This window comes from Erpetoichthys calabaricus, chromosome 13 (assembly GCF_900747795.2).
Source record: "Erpetoichthys calabaricus chromosome 13, fErpCal1.3, whole genome shotgun sequence".
NCBI classification, from domain to species: Eukaryota; Metazoa; Chordata; class Cladistia; order Polypteriformes; family Polypteridae; genus Erpetoichthys; species Erpetoichthys calabaricus.
Genome location: NC_041406.2, coordinates 58,854,456 through 58,866,179, shown reverse-complemented (window position 1 = coordinate 58,866,179; position 11,724 = coordinate 58,854,456). Strand labels below are relative to the sequence as shown.

The window sequence follows — 11,724 nt, the reverse complement described above, 5'->3', positions numbered from 1 at the left end:
TCAATGTGGAAGAAGTGATGTTGCCATCTCGGTGGGTCTGCTAGTAAGGAAGCCCAAAATGCAATTGTAGAGGCTGGCAGTTACTCTCAAGTCAAGGAGCCTGCTGATCAGGTTTATTGATACAACAGCGTTAAAACAGTGAGCTGTAGTCTATAAATGGAACTTGACAGAGACTTTCTTCAAGTTATATTTATTGTTGAAAACAGGTGAACTAGCTTGCATGTAACGTAATGAAATGGATGGTTAATCCCATAATATTCCTGTAAGAGTCTTTTTTTTGCTGTGTGTAGAAATGCCATGGATATTTAAAGAGGAAGAATAAATAGGAGGATGCAAAAAGTCAAGGAACGTAGGGAAAGTTGTGAAAAGAAGATAATACTGTATTTCAGAATGGAGACCATGCAGCCCTAGCACTCAATTCAGCTTCATAAAGGAAGAAGGTGGCAGTGAGCTTCTGTGGTCTAATTTAGGATTGTAAAATAAAGACTCTCACAAAATGCCACACCTCATTTAAACTAAACACCTTTTAGGAAATGCAGTAGTTATTTATAGAAGCTGTGTCTAGCAGTCTTAAAAAGAATAAAAAAAATCCGACAGTGAGTTTATATATACCTTTGTGTTCATTTAGATTTGAATTCACAGTAATTATTTTAGTCACACTAAAATACTGGAATGATGTATACTCACCACATACAACAAAGGCTGGTGTTTTAATTTTTTTTTCTGTTTTAGCAAACTTTTTCCATAAAGTTTGTCATTTTTCTTCTTAAGTAAAACACTCTGAAGAGTAATGTGGTTTAAAGAAAGGGTCCTAAGGCTTCATTGGAAATGTGACTATAGTTTGGAATTAAAGCTTATGCATAGAACAGTCTGCATCACAGACCGAATTGCTTTTAGCCTGTGTCTGTTGTGGCGGACAGCCAGAACCCATGCCTGGCTGGGACGCCCCTTTGACACTGGGATCAGGGAAGCAGCCATGGGATGCTCATTACGTCCCCCAGAACGCATGGTGGCAGCCCTCCTGCTTTACATCGGGGCCACAGGTGTGGGACTTCAGGGCTCAGACCTGTTGGGCTAGGTGGCCACCACCCGGAGGGGCTGCATGGTTAAACGAACCTGTGTGGGCTGGAATGCAGACACACCTGGAGGTGCAGCCTAAGTAGGCCAATTACCACCTGAAGCACTTCCAGGAGGGCTACAAAAGGAGCCTGCAGCCACTACTCAGGAGCCAGAGTTGGGGAGAGGAGGAGGACGAGAAGGAAGAGGAGGAGGAGGAGGATCACGAGGAAGAGGAGGATGACGACGACGAGGAGGAAGAGGAGGAGGATGACGACTATGAGGAGGAGGAGGATGACAATGACGAGGAGAAGGAGGAGGATGACGAGGAGGAGGATGACGAGGAGGAGGAGGAGGAAGATGACAAAGAGGAGGAGGAGGATGACATCAACGACGACGACGAGGAAGAGGATGACGACGACGACGAGGAGAATGATGATGACGAGGAGGAGGAGGATGACAACTACGAGGAGGAGGAGGAGGATGACAATGATGAGGAGGAGGAGGAGGATGACAACTACGAGGAGGAGGAGGAGGATGACAATGATGAGGAGGAGGAGGAGGATGACAATGACGAGGAGGAGGAGGATGAGGAGGAGGATGACAAGGAGGAGGAGGAGGAGGATGACGACAACGACGACGACGAGAAAGAGGATGACAACGACGAGGAGAAGGATGACAACGACGAGGAGAAGGATGACAACGACGACGATGAGGAGAATGACAATGATGAGGAGGAGGATGACGACGATGATGAAGACTATGATGACGACGAAGAGGAGGAGGATGACGACGAGGAGGAGGAGGAGGATGACGATGAGGAGGATGACGACGAGGAGGAGGAGGAAGATGACAACGAGGAGGATGACAACAACGACGACGACGAGGAAGAGGATGACGACGACGACGAGGAGGAGAATGATGATGACGAGGAGGAGGATGATGACGAGGAGGATGACGACGACGACGAAGACTATGATGACGACGAAGAGGAGGAGGATGACAACTACGAGGAGGAGGAGGAGGATGACAATGATGAGGAGGAGGAGGAGGATGACAATGACGAGGAGGAGGAGGATGAGGAGGAGGATGATGACGAGGAGGAGGAGGAGGAGGAGGATGACGACAACGACGACGACGAGAAAGAGGATGACAACGACGAGGAGAAGGATGACGACGACGATGAGGAGAATGACGATGACGAGGAGGAGGATGACGACGATGATGAAGACTACAATGACGACGAAGAGAAGGAGGATGACGAGGAGGAGGAGGAGGATGAGGAGGAGGATGACGAGGAGGAGGAGGAGGAGGATGACAACGAGGAGGAGGAGGAGGAGGATGACGACAACGATGATGACGAGGAAGAGGATGACGACGACGAGGAGAATGAGGATGACGACGACGACGAAGACTACGATGACGACGAAGAGGAGGATGATGATGACGACGAGGAGGAGGATGACGACGACAAGGAGGAGGATGACGACGACAACGATGATGCTGCTGCTGCCTGGGAGGAGTGGAGGAGAAAGAAAAGTGTGTTTTTGGGTGTTTTGGGGACTGTGTAGGGCCTGTGGGACACGGGGAAGACATGCCCCATGGCTGAAGACAAGAATAAAATCTTTTTGTTTATTTTTACCTGTGCCAGTCAGTCTGTGTCGGGTCGACACCTATATAGCGCCATTTGCCACACTGTTCACCAGGTCTGTATGGGATTTTTCTGTAGCCATCGTGATTTTCCTTACCACATTACCTCACAGAGTTGGGGTAATGAATTAAAAGTAATCTGTGTTATGTAGTCTGATTACTTTTTAAAGTAGCAAGTAACCTAATGCAATACTTATTTCATTAAAGTAAAAATACCTGTGCTTTATTCCGTTACCACTAAAATTACTACATTATTTTACAGAGGTTTTGCCTCTTTTAGCAAATACATTGCCTGCTTCTGTTGGTGTAACATCATGCGCATATGTGTTGTGGTCATCTAATGACAGTTACTGAGGAAGAAGTTAAGCATGTGCAAAGTGTGCAATCAAGTGAAAAGAACTGAACAAATGTTACAAGTACACAATAAATCGTGCATGTGCTAAATTTAATCTGCCTAGTTTAGGGTCACAGGGAGCCAGTGATTATCGCAGCAGCCCTGGGTATGAGGCAAGAAGCAACTGTAGTTGACGGTATGCCAGTCTTTTGCAGCACACAATCGTGTAGCCGATCAGAGAAGTGTGTTGCGTGCAGTCTACTAACAGAAACCTGTAAATAAAGTATCAGTCTAGTTATTTGCTATAGGTGTTTTGAAACAGTGTGATCAGTGTGGCACAGCAGCCACTGTTCATATCACACATCTTTGGGGACTCACGTTGGGGATGGAAAAATTTACTTCACAGTACATGAAGGACTAAACAGATTTTTTAAAACACAAAAAAATGATCAGATCTGGCTGTGTTTCTGGTCAGTTCCCTGAAGGTTCATATATGGGCTTAGGATTTAATAACAAATGCTGGTGAAATGTGCAATTTTTAATGCAAAGGAACAAAAATTAAGGCAACATATTACATTTTATAATAAATTACTACATAACCTATTTAGTTACTTTGTTTTGTAAATAATGAGTAATGTAACTAAGTTACTTTTAACATTATTTGTCCCCAACGTTGACCACATACCACTGATGCTGAGTAATTTGAAGACTCTTCATTTTCTCTGTGTGGCTGCGGAGACATGACTGTGTGTGTGTCATATGGTGGGCTGCCTTCTGCCTTGCACTTGATGCAATTGAGGGTCCAGAATCTCATAACAATACATTTGGATTAAGCAAGTCCAGAAAATTGACAGAGAAGGAAAATCCACACATCATTTTTTATTTATTTGTAGGCACCTTTCTAAACACTCAAGGACACCGAACAATAGATAAAACACAGATTATAAACAAAACTAAAATACAAAAATTAAAATCAGACAGAGCAATTGTAATTAAAGAGAAATTAATCATAAAAAAAAAGTTAAAAAAGATAAAAAGTTAAAAGTTTACCGGCGAGCAGTGGTGACCAGTCACGCCAGCGTTCGCTCAACCGGAAGTAGACACCTTAGATGGGGATGCAGTCCTAGTTGATTTCCAGTGTATTTTAGCCCTGCAGAAATTAAAACTGGGAAGACAACCATGCATAATTGTACAGTGTCAAGGAACCACACAAAAAGATTGGGGTACCAGGTTGGTAATCCTGTTTGACCATCAGCATCAAGTGACTCCGTGAGAACCCTAACTACAAAGAGGACTATTTCATTTATGTTAGGTAGAATGCCCAGAGGGGACTGGGTGGTCACGTGGCCTGGAACCCCTACAGATTTTATTTTTTTCTCCAGCTTAATGACCAGGGCCATTATCTGTCCACCCTGGCCATCGGACCTTACTCCTTTTCTATGTTAACTAATGCTGTCTTATTTTAATTTGTTATTTTGTCTTTTATTTTTCTTTTCTTCATTATGTAAAGCACTTTGAGCTACTTTTTGTATGAAAATGTGCTATATAAATAAATGTTGTTGTTGTTGTTGTTATTATTATTGCGGTAAAGGGAAGAAAAATTGCCACGTTGGGCAGCAGCAGTATGCTGTTTTCACCAAGTCTGTGTAGTTTATTGAGGTTGTGTTTAAGAAAGCTGGCAACCAGCACAGGCAGGGACAGAGTTGGAATTGGAGGCACATTTCGTATTCATGGTCCAACCTGGCATTTACCTGGCTATAGGTGTCTCCTTTAAATCAGTTCCCCATAAAGTTTAACAGCAGATTTCTACTGCTGCAATTGCCAGCAGTATGTTCTTTTATTTTATATAGTACATTTTTATTGTGAATTCAATACTTTGATGCTTTTACAGGTATAAAGCAATAATATTATTGCTTACATATACTAACAATCTATTATCAAAGGCCAGAAAAGTGGTAGCCAAATAGCTCAGACTATCTTGGCAGCATTGGGTGCAAGGCAGGAACAAACTTGCTACATAATGGTATCATTTTCCAGCTGACAATTAACCAAAATGCTTCAATCTTTGGGATGATGGTGGAAAACTGGCACACCTGGAGAAAAACCCATGCAAACAAAGGGCATACATACCAACTGGAAACACATCGAAAGCTCAAGCGGGTTAAGTGACAGAGTGGGTAGTGAACCAGCAGCCTTAAAGTCCAGAGCCTTAGCCAATAAACCACACTACTTTCCAAGCATAAAAGCTATTTTTATAACAAACTAATTGGATCTTCTAGCTCATTGGAGCAGCCAGTTTGCTGAGCTGAAAGTCTTTCTGCTCTGCAGAGCTGGAATAAAACAAACATCGTGCCAAATCATTTGCATTTGCATTTCAGCCTCTCTGAGTCTACCATGGGAAGAGATTTGATTGCACTAAACCTCCCAATTTGTTAATTACTTCAGCTTTCTAACCCCAAAAATCTCCCTTTTCTCCTCCCTCCTTTGATCCAAGTAGAGCTATGCATTTATGAGATCCAATTTCATCAAATACAGAGTAGCATCCAAATTTAATTATACATTTTGCATAACAAGAAAATGACGCATTTATCTTCAGAAATGTTCAAAACAACTTAGAATTCGAGAGCAATAGTAGACCAGGGCCATTATTTGTTTATTTTTTTGCAGTTGCTTTTATCACACTAGTGGAATGTCAGATAAAGTAATTGAGTTGTATTCCCACCTGGGCTGTACACTTACCTCCATGAACATTCAAGTCTCTGTCACACCTTATTGCTTGACCAAAGTATTGTTTTAACCCTTTTCATTTATTATCCACTTATTGTTATTAAACAGGGTGTAGCTTTCAAGATTAACATGCGTTTGAATGAGGGCTAACTGGGTGTTGCTTCAAGTAATGTCTGCATTATTATTGTGTGTGTGCTCCATTCAGTAAGATCACATTATTTATCTCAGTCTGCAGTAAAAACAAAGTTCAAATTGTCCAATGATTCAATATCATGTCTGGCCGTTTAGTTTTGTTAAGACATAAAATGAACAACTTTCTTTACTGACTGTAGAAGTGTCTGCAAGGCAGATACAATCCGTTAGTCTCCAGAGGGAGAAAAAAATGTAAAGGACTTTTTTTTTCTAGATCCACATCATTTCTAACATTTATCATTCAGTCATCCTCCACAGATGTCATGGTTAATGTCTATTTAATTATGATGTATGGTTAAGTATGATGTATGGTGTGACTCTAATTGATTATACTGTAATTTGAAAGCTTGACCTTGCTGCGACAAGTGTCCATACCAATCACATGCCTGTTCTTCTGCTGTGTACGTTATGAGGTTGCAGGCAGCATATTTGTGCATCAATGAGTTCCTCACAGCTCTTGGATTTGACTGCCACACCCAGATGTTGTCCGTGTGGAATTTATATGTTCTGCCAGTGTCAGTGTGGGTTTTCCTTCAGGTAGTCTTAAGGATCGTTTTTTAGTTATGACCTGAGTATAGGAGCTTGATGACATTATTGAAAATTTAGGTCTTACCGCAGATATATTTTGTTAAACCATTTAGGTTTCTTGGAATGTTATTGAATCTTAGATGAAATGGTTGGGTATAATGTGTACATTTTAGCTGAATTATGCAATATATGGTCTTTTTGGGGATTTTAATATTTCTGTACATGTTAGCAAGAAACTGGCCATTGTAAATGAGTTATGTGCTCTGAACTAACACAGATGTTACGTTACATCCATTTTTCATGTGTTTTTGTTTTATGTAATTTTTGTTAAATTGTTATGCGTGTTTATTATATATTAATTATTAATTGTGCATTTAAGCTGGGGTGGCATGGTGGTAGCTGGAACCTGGAGAAGGAGATCAGGGGGCACTGTGAAGAAAACAAAACAGAATGCTGACATTTTCGGGTTGGTTAATGTGCACACAACTGTAACTGTTGGCAGATTATTGGACGTCGTCCAGTTTTGTGTCATTACTTTTATCCCCTAAGTGAAGTACAAGCATCTGTCATTTCTGTGGACAAGAGATGTTGAATGCCATTACCCCTGAGTTAGGAAATTAACTGTTCTAAAGACAGGATTCTTTTCTGTGCTCCTAAGATTAATCAGTTTTACCTTATATCACACATATTTTATCCATCCATTATCCAACCCGCTATATCCTAACTACAGGGTCATGGGGGTCTGCTGGAGCTAATCCCAGCCAACACAGGGCACAAGACAGGAAACAAACCCCGGGCAAGGCACCAGCTCACCTAATCTGCATGTCTTTGGACTGTGGGAGGAAACCAGAGCATCCGGATGAAACCCACGCAGACATGGGGAGAACATGCAAACTCCACGTAGGGAGGACCTGGGAAGCGAACCCAGGTCTCCTAACTGTGAGGCAGCAGCGCTACCACTGCGCCACCGTGCTGGCCGTTGATTTTATTATCCTTGTTTTTTTATTTTATTATGATGATAGAAAACAGTGGATACCAGACTGAATTGATCATTTCAAACTAAATAACCAAACAGAGGCAGCTGTCTAAGGATTATTATTTAAGAGGAGACTAGGGGTTCAGTTATTGTGGGGGTAAAAGTGTGTGCGTGTGTATAGTTATATATATATGAGTAGTATATATATATATTGTGGCGGACAGCCGGGTCCCATGCCCGGCAGGGATGCCCCTTCTGCATCTGTTCCGGGGGAGCAACCATGGGCAGCTCAATACCTCCCCCGGGACGCTTGGTGGCAGCCTCCCTGGCGGACAGTGATCCCCCATAGGAGATGGAGTCCTCCACAGCCTGGTTGGGGGCTCGGATGGCCGCTAGGGGGAGCTGCATGGAGTCAGCAGCCCAGCTGGACGTATCTTCAGCCCCACCCGGAAGGGCAATTAGAACCAGGTGGTCAAGCACCTGGAACGCTTTCAGGTGGGATATAAAAAAGCCCAGCCACCATTACTCGAGGAGCCAGAGTTGGGAGGAAGGAGACGAAGCTTGAGGAGGAGGAGGAGGAGTGGTGGTAAAAAGGAGAAAGGATTGTTGCTGTGTTGGGATTGTGCTTAATGGACTGTGTATTGCCTGTGGGTCACAGAGAAGACGTGCGCCCACGGGTGAAGAAAAATAAAACTTGTGTTTGTTTATACGTGCTACTGTGTCCATCTGTGTCGGGTTGGGCCCATATATAGTGCCTTTGTTACAATATATATATATATATATATATATACATATATATAAAGACTACTCAGAAAAATTAAACAAACACTTTTTAATCAGAATATATCAAGTCAATGAAACTTCTGGGCTATTGATCTTGTCAGTTAAGTAACAGAGGGGGTTGTTAATCAGTTTCAGCTGCTTTGGTGTTAATGAAATTAACAACAGGTGCACTAGAGGGGCAACAATGAGACGACCCCCAAAACAGGAATAGTTTAACAGGTGGAGGCCACTGACATTTTTCCCTCCTCATCTTTTCCGACTGTTATTTCAGTAGTTTTGCATTTGGCTATGGTCAGTGTCACTACTTGTAGCATGAGGCAGTAGTGCTGCCACATAAATATAATTTGTTTTTCTGCTGTCGATCAAGTGTTGTGGGGTTCGTTCTTACATCCTGAGATTGACAGCGGTGCCCCAGAGGTAGAACTTCCATTTTCATTTTTTTTGGGGAGTGATTTGCATAAAGTTCGCTGTTTAAAGAGAGAAGAGGAAAAGAAGACAAGGAAAAAGAAAATCAGAAAAACAAAACAAAACAAACAAACAGATCAGCTACTGCACGGGCCATGTGACCAAGTCCAGGAGCACCTACAGTCCTGTCAGAAGTGTGGAAGTAATTCTTTTTGACCGGGGAATTGAACGTTCCGCTATTTCCTACGGACTCGGGTGAGCTATATCGAAGGACTTACTGTATTGTATCATGGCGCAAGACTGACTGTATATCTTTTATGGCAAAGATTTGAGTGCTGCTAGGAGTCCGCAATTGACAGAACTCCTCGTTTCGCCTGCTGGCATCAGGGGGACAGAACTGTGGACTTATTCACAATCTCTGGAAGGGGAACTGGGGGAAGGAATATTGTTATTATGTACAGTATATATATGTTATGGGCCCCACTACTGGGCCACAGCAACAGAAATGACGAAAGTAGCAAATCCCGAAGTGTACGCGAACTTCGCCTCCACCAGAGGATGAGCTACATCAACCAGGTCTGGAACTGAACTCCACTGGCCCTCAATGGTGATGTAGTCCAGGTCTTTGGCCCTGTGAAATAGGTAAAGTGGAGCAGCAATGAGAGCACACCGCTTTAAGTTTGTTGTCCAAGTTGTGTCTGAGGGGCGGGCCGAAGTTTGTCCCTTTACTGCAACCCTGACGGAACCACTTCATTGTGAAACACGTTCCTACCAATTACTGCTCATGCCACAGTCCGTTTTCGTGGTCCAATCGACAACAGGGACCCTTTGTTTACCAGATAGTGTTCACTTTTGCCGATTTATTACATTAATAAGAAAAACTATTGTGGCCACTCTTTTTTTTTTTTTTTGAGTGTGCTACATGCTTCCCTACAACAAAAGTGGCTCCCGATGCTTGCTACTAAAGAACCAACTTAATTTTAACAGAAACCTGTGTTATAACTCAAATGCATAAGTTCTCAATTCAAGTATACAATTAGAGAACATGGAACAATTATTTACAATATTTAAGCTCTTTTCAACACATTAGCTCTTTTGCCAGTTGTTCAGCTCTTTAGTAACAGTGAATGGGGTAAGGGATCGATATGTAAGTGGAGGGAATAACATGCGCAGGTTGCAATGGATAAAATGATGGTTCTGGTCGTTGGTAAGTATAAGGAGTTGGTCGAGCCTTTATAGCACTAACAATTATGCATGGCTGGTATGTGGGTTGCCCTAGAGAAGCATAAGTCGGCATCTGGCCAGGCTTTCTCTTCCTGGTAGACCTCCGTAGGGTAGGCTGAGCATCTGGTTGTGCGAGTTGTGGAGATACTGGTGTCTCTATGTATTGGTCCATGGTCTGAGGCATGTCCTGATCCTCACCAGACTCTGGTTCTTCCCCTGATGACACATTTCCATCTTGTCCCTCTTGTACCTCCTCAGTTACACTTTCCCTTTCCTGTCCTGATCTATCATTATCAATTATTCTCTTCCTTTTGCCATTTGTCTGTGGCTTATTGAGATTGCTTTGGCAGGGTGTAAAAGTCCTATCAGTTGGTACTACTCTTGGCATTCGCAGCCAGAAGTGTGGTGCTTCCTATACCTCAGAATCATGTCTCATTTGATGTCTCTTCAACAATCACTACTGGCTGGGTTGGCTTTATCTTTCCCTTTCGTGACTTTGCCAGTGTGCTTGTGGCCTGTTCCTCTATGGGTAAGCCATTTACTTGGAGCAACAAATTTCGATGGAGAAGGCGTTTGTGGGACGATTTCCAGTTTCGGGGCTAACCTTGTAGACTGGGTTATCACCAATCTGCTCCTTTACGAGATAGATTGTCTCTTCCCAGTAGGGGCCTCCTCTCTCAGCAAGGTTTTGGACGAGGACTCTGTCCCCTGGTTGAAGGACCGCACCTCTGTTCCGCCATTGTTTTATGCTGTAGCACCTGGGGAAAACCCACACAAAATGCTAACTGTATGCAATTAGGACCCAGGACATGAACTCTGGTCTCCTTACTGCAAGGCAGCAGCATTACCTGTGCCATTGTGCCGCCCTGTATACATATATACGTTATGGGCCCTTGCTGTGTGGAGTTTGCTTGTTATGCATTTTGTCTGGGTGCTCGGTTTCCTCCCACAGTCCAAAGTCATGCTGGTTAGGAGAATTGGTGATGCTAAATTGGCCCAAGTTTGTTTTTTTTGTGTGTGCATGCATGTTCACCCTGTGATGGACTGGTGTCCTGTCCAGGAGATTGTTCCTGCCTTGCACCCTATGCCTTCTAGGTTAGGCTCCAGTAGACTGTAGCCCTACTCAGGATTGGAAATGGTATGGCTTGGTAGGGTATATTTGAATAGTAACTGATTAGATTCGGGTACATTTTTTTCTTTACCATCTCCGTATTAGACAATTGCTATTATATAGGTTATTATTGGGCATTATTCTTGTTTGAATTGTATATTTGTTCTTGTTTACTTTATATACGCTTGTGCTGTCCTAGGCTATATATAAACTACTTAAAAAAAAAAAAATAAGGGAACACTTAATCATCACAGTCTAACAGCAAGTCAATTAAGCTTCAGGGATATCATTCTGTCCAGTCAGGAAGCATAAGTGATTGTGAATCAGCTTCACCTGCTTTGGTGCAAATGAAAGTGACAACAGGTGCAATGGAGAGGCAACAGGAAGACAAGCCTCTAAAAGGAAATGGTTTTGCAGGTGTGGCCAGAGACAATTGCTCTCTCCTTATCCTTTCTGCCTGATTCTTCTCTAGTCTGGCATTTTCCCAATGTCTTTGTCACTACTGGTAGCATGAGGCAGTACCTGCAGCCAGTTCAGGTTGTATTGGTAGTCCAGCTCTTACAGGATGGAACATCCGCACGTTCCATTTCAAGAAGGTTTGCTATGTCTCAAGAGCATGGAGGAAATAGCAGGAGTGGGGGTTGCGTTGCTTTTGCCTCTCCAGTGCATTTGTTGTCACTGTCATTTCCACCAAAGCAGGTGAAGTTGATTCACAATCGCTTTTGATTCCTAACTGGA

At 42.9% G+C, this 11,724-nt stretch overlaps 1 pseudogene; it reads right to left on the bottom strand.

The window, feature by feature from the left end:
• Nucleotides 1-1,816: 1,816 nt before the first annotated feature.
• On the bottom strand, nt 1,817-10,263 carry LOC127530001 (uncharacterized protein DDB_G0271670-like; annotated as a pseudogene).
• Between the last annotated feature and the right edge of the window lie 1,461 nt (nt 10,264-11,724).